Source organism: Astatotilapia calliptera, chromosome 1, assembly GCF_964374335.1.
Source record: "Astatotilapia calliptera chromosome 1, fAstCal68.1, whole genome shotgun sequence".
Taxonomy (NCBI): Eukaryota; Metazoa; Chordata; class Actinopteri; order Cichliformes; family Cichlidae; genus Astatotilapia; species Astatotilapia calliptera.
In genome coordinates, this window is record NC_137422.1 from 39,714,134 (window position 1) to 39,719,838 (window position 5,705).

General features: G+C 51.0%; 1 long non-coding RNA gene across 1 annotated transcript; it reads right to left on the reverse strand.

Moving 5' to 3' along the window:
- Positions 1-4,695: 4,695 nt before the first annotated feature.
- On the reverse strand, positions 4,696-5,368 carry LOC145429824 (uncharacterized). Its single transcript, XR_013910156.1, has 2 exons — positions 5,203-5,368; positions 4,696-4,784 (listed from the first exon to the last, which is right to left on the reverse strand). It is a non-coding gene; the product is annotated as an uncharacterized LOC145429824 (long non-coding RNA).
- Positions 5,369-5,705: the final 337 nt, after the last annotated feature.

Here is a 5,705-nt window from a genome sequence, read left to right on the forward strand (position 1 = left end):
CAATGCAGCCAACTCTGCTGGGAAACTCTCACTTTGTGACCTTTTCAGTAGGGCAATTTCTGCCTCCCTTTGACTGGTAGAGCGGCCGCCCCGTGGAGGGCGTGATATGTGGCATGTACCAGCTCAGTCCAGGATTTGAACTGGGTCAGATCAGGTATCAGCGGGCTGCTTGTGGAAATGTTGCCGCAGAAGGTGGTGTCGCGGATCTCTTCCTCCTGCACTGAGCTCACTATGGGGTGCGTAGGCCAGCTAGCGTGAGGCTGATGGAGGAATGCTGGGCCATCTGTCCAGCGGTTTGGCTTAATTAAATCCTTTAAGGATTTCCCACGTGTGATGTCATCAGCAGGGTTCTCTTCAGAGGGAACATATCTCCAGCTCTCAGCTCCAACAAGCTCTTGAATCTCTGCTATTCGGGTTCCCACAAACACTTTATACTGCTGGGATTCAGACTGGATCCAGTGGAGGACAGTGGTCGAATCGGTCCACAGAGTAGTTGTCTGTAATGGCAGGGTAAGCTCGGTCTGCAGAACTGTGGCTAACTGTGCTCCTGCTAGGGCAGCACAAAGTTCCAGGCGAGGTATTGAAAGCTGCCTTTTGGGTGCCACGCGAGATCGGGCCATCACAAATGCCACTTTAACTTCATTGCTGTCAGCCTCTACTCTCAGGTATGCAACCGCACCATAGGCTCTCTCTGAGGCATCACAGAAGATGTGTAGGTTCACAGGGCTCCCAGCCGAGATACCAGGAGTGTAACACCTTGGCAAGCTGAGGTTTGGCAGGTATGGCAGCTCACTTTCCCATGCTAACCACACGGACAGGAGCTCGTCAGCAATCGGCTCATCCCAACCCCTCTCCTTCTTCCAGAGTGCATGAACTAGAACCTTGGCTCGTGTTGTAAAGGGTATGATATAACCTAATGGGTCATATTGGCTTGCCAGTACTCTGTAAACATATCTCAGGGTTGGTGCAGTATGTGGAATGGCACGGTGCTTGTATCCCAATGTGTCAGAGCTGCAGCGCCACAGGAGACCAAGGGAAGACTCTTCTGGATCAGTCTTGCTAGTGGTTAGCCATAACTCACACTCAGTTGATTTGGCTTCAGTTGGTAGGTGAGAGATAACCTCAGGTGCGTTGCTAGCCCACTGCCTTATCTCAAATCCTCCACTGGCAAGGAGGGCTCTCATCTTGTCCATCAGGTATTTTGCCTGCGTCTGAGACTGTAGAGACTGTAAGCAGTTATCCACATAGAATGCATGGAGCACAGAGTGCAGTACTTCTCCATTGTCTTTGCTGTGATCCTTTACATGGCGCTGCAGGGCATATGTAGCACAGCATGGGCTACATGTGGTCCCGAAAGGAAGGACACGCCACTCGTACACGTCTGGGCTGCGCTCCCTCTCCCCATCTCGCCACAAGAAGCGTAGAAGTGGCTGGTCCTCAGGCAGAAGACGCACTTGATGGAACATGCCACGAATATCCCCACTGATAGCTACAGCATACTCTCTAAATCTCAACAGCACGCCAAGCAGTGTTGACCCAAGAACCGGGCCTGGAAGCAGGTTCTTGTTAAGTGAAGCTTGCCTGTAGTTAAAGGAGCAGTTGAAGACGATTCTGGGCTTGTTGTTGTGGTACACCATGTGGTGCGGGATAAACCATGATTCCGCAGAGCTGCTCACCTCATTCATGCTGATCTTTACTACATAACCAGCTTTCTCCAACTTGTGGATTTCCTCATTGTAGACAGCAGCTTGATCTGGACTGTTACACAAACGTCGCTCTGTCGCTCTGAGGAGTGCCATCACAGCTGTGGGAGGTGCCCGAAGAACAGGTGCATTCTTTCTTCGCAGCAGTGGAGTAGCATAGCGAGCCACTCCATCGACGGTGACCCGGACAGTCCCTTGCTCCAGTCGTTCTATGGCTGCTTTATCTTCGCCTGATCGCGTCACCTCCTTGTTGGTGTGGAAGGGTAGGGTGTCCAGCTGCCAGAGTCTCTGGACGTGTTGATGCAGCTCATCTGAGGAGGAGAGAGTGGACAAATGCAGACAGCTTCTCTCATCTGTTGATTGCTGCAAAAAGCTTGCTGGTCCCTGAATCGCCCACCCCAGCATTGTGCGCACAGCCACTGGGCCACCAACTGGACCGGTACGCACAGGCTGGGTAGGTATTATCAGGTGAGGGTTATCAGAACCGATAAGTAGCAGGGGCTGGACTTTGTCAAAAGACTGCAGGGATAAGCCTCTCAAGTGTTTGTATCGTTGTGTCAGGAGGTCAGCGGCACGTGATTGCTCTGCCAGAGTTACTTCGGCGGCTGTAAAAGCCTGGTGAATGTCGTATTTCACTCCCTGGTTTGTCATACCTGACACCTGAAAGGATACAGTAGCTCCCTTCAGCTGTACGATTTCTTGTCGAATCGTCCTGAGGGACAGAATCTCTTCTGTTCCAACAAGGCCAAGGTGATGGATGGCAGCAGGTAGTATGATTGTTCTTTCAGAGCCATCATCCAGGACAGCATATGTGTCCAGTGTTTTCTCCCCATTATGCAACCGCACGGGGACAACCTTTAGCATTACTCGCCCAGAATGGCTGACTTGGTCCAAGAAAACCATGTTAGAGGACGTATTCACGGTCAGGATGCTCTCTGCAGTAGCAACTTCATGTAGTATGTGCAGATGTTGTTCTCCACATGTTGCACAGGGCTTCTTCAGAGTGCAGTTTACTGGGGAATGTCCTCTCCCACATTTCCAACATCGTTTTTTCTCTTTTATCCAGGTAGCTCTGGCAGTACAGGTTAGCGTGGCAAAGTCAGCACAGGCATTGAGGTAGTGCTCCTGGTTATTACAATAAGGACAGAAGGGCTTGAAACGGTCCCTCTTCTTCAGGTGTGGTACAGTGGCAGGGCTCGGAGAAGGATTAGCGGGCTTCGATCCCTGCTGAACCCCAAGCAGAATAGTAGCAGGTTTGACCCTCTGTTGTCTCCCTGCTTTCCGGTCCTTGTACTCAGTATGTGCTGGTATAGCTGGGAAGGGGCTTGTGATTTGGCGAGACACCTGCAATGTCTGGGCCTTCCTTTCCAGCCACTCCGCTAGATCAGGGAGAGTGTATGTACGATCACTGCCACTTTGGATAATTCCTCGATTAAAGCAATGTTCAGCAAATGCATCTCGATAGTTAGTGGGGAGTTTGGTGAGTAGGGTGTCCACATGAGACCCACACTTCAACTCTGACGATGAGGGGCCCTCCATGGTGCTGAGCATTCCCACCAGAGTTCCAACTGCGGTAGCAAAGTCCTCAAATGCTTGATAATCTCCAGCCCTGACTGGTGGGGAATTCAGAATGGCCTTCAGTTCCCCCTGCACTAGCTGCCTTGGCTGTCCGTACCTCTGCGTGAGCGCTTGCATGGCACTTGTGTATGGGGTCTGACTGTTGACATACCTCTTTGCCACTTGAAGTGCCGAGGGGAATGTGAGATGGTCAAGCAGGATCTGATACTTATAGTCTTCACTTAAATGCTTGTGCGGACCAAGTAAGCTGTCTAGACCCTTTTTGAGCATAAGAAAATCACTCTCTTTCCCTGAGCTGAATACAGTCAGTTTGGGTTTAGGAATGCCAAATGATGAAGCAATCGCCATCTCCATCATACTCGGCTGATGTGAACTATCTACTGGGTGAGGTGTTGGATAATAGTTCTGACCACGGGGTCTTCTAGGATGATGCACAGGTGGATATGGCAGTGGAGCAGACTGCCAGGCCCTGGGGAGTGCATCATACTGCTGCTCTGGCGGGACATGCTCAGGCTGTAACGGTGTGGTAGAGGGCACTGGCGGGGGCACATGTGGTTCTGGCTGCGGTGTGATAGGGAACACTGGCGGAGGCACATGTGGTTCTGGCTGCGGTGTGATAGGGGACACTGGCTGAGGCATCATTAGAGAAGCAGGAGGTAGTGAGAAGGGCAATGCAGGCTGTGTTAGCCACGGCGGCGAGCAGGCTGAAGGAGCCGTGGATGCGGGGGCTGGTACCGACATCGCTTCTGAAGCAGGTTTTGGGTTTGATGCAGCAGTGTCAACCTGCACTTGAGGAGCAGGGGCTTGTGTTGGAGCGTGCAGAACCTCGTGCTGGATGTTAGGTGCAGCTCTTGGACTGGGGGGCCGAACAGGGTAACCCAGTTCTAAATGGGGGAGGCTACTGTAATGTGGCTGAAATGCTGCATAGCGGTATGAAGGGTGAGGCAGATGTGCACTCTGTGGATACGAAGTCAATCTGACCCTGTCCATTTCCACTTCAAGTTCTTTCATCTGCTGGCTTATCGTTTGCCAACGTGCTTCCAGCCCCTGCCATCTTTCCCCTGCACTTGCCGTACCATAATGACCAGCTGCAGGGTAGTTAGGGGAACTCCCAGGGCTGAGTGGTGCTGCGTAAGTTGATGTCAGTGGTGATGCTGGTCTTACTGTGGTACTATAAAGACGGTGAGCTGGGTAGGTGAGTTCAAAGTCCTCCAGATGTCCGGGAATGCGTCGCACCCTGCTGGGACGGGGACTCAGTGCAGGCTGGTTGTCGTTGAACTCTCTGGGTGTAGCCATAGCGCAGCTTGTATAATCCGGCTCGAAGGACCACTTGTAGAATATATATATACTGGAAGTGCTGGGTATACAAGTCTGGCCTAAGTCTTCGGTCAGAAAGACTGCAGCAGTCCAGGAGTTTAGTTCACCGTCTTTAATGAAGCTTCACAGAAGATATGCACTTATAATTGTGGCAGGTGCAGTATCGGTGACTATAAGCATGGTTGTCTGGAAACAGAAACAGGTAACACTATAATTAGCAGGCTCAAAGACAACCAAGCAACAATCAGAACACATCATCTACTCAGACACAGCAATATTTTACAATGTCCACAAGGGGTCGCCGTAAGACCAGAAGTTGGCTAAATAGCACATATCTTCCCAGTTGCTAGTACTAAGGCAAGCATGTGGCAAGCTAACAACAGCTAAACTAAACAACAAACAACAGAAAAATCCTTTAACCGCGGGATATAATCATTGGGGGAGATTCTGGCCACTGGTATTAACTTAGTGCTAGTTAATTAAATAATTAAATAAACCTACTAACGTGGTAGCAGTGTACTGAGGCATAACTTTAGCTTAAACATACACAAACAACTATAACTATTATCATACCAGTTAACCTGTCAAAGGCAATAACACTTACAGTCTCATTAACGCACACGGAATCACACAAACTGCGATACAACTGCCATGCTCTGCTGCTGCTTTTCGTCCCTCACTCTCCCTCTGCGTGATGCGCACATGATCACTGGTGCGCTCATTTGGGTGCGCTTGGTTCTTGCCTCTAGACATCCTGAGGCCGAGTCAGCAGGGAATTTGCACACTGTTGGTACCTATCAGCTGCCTCCGAAGTTTCACAGGCTAAGTCCTCACCATATGTTTAATGTGTGCCAGGTCTGTCCAGCATCCCCACCCCCTCCAGCCCCTCTCTATGAGACTGATTCCTGAGTTGAGGTGAGCTCGACTATTTCTAGCCGGTACCTCTCAACCTCACGCACCAGTTCAGACTCCTTCACCACCCGAGACGTGACGTTCCACGTCCCAGTCGTCTGCCAGGCGCTCCATTCTTGGTCACTGCCTGGCACACACTGCACCCAACCCTACGGCACCTCCTGCGAGTGGTGGGCCTACAGGTGGACCAACACA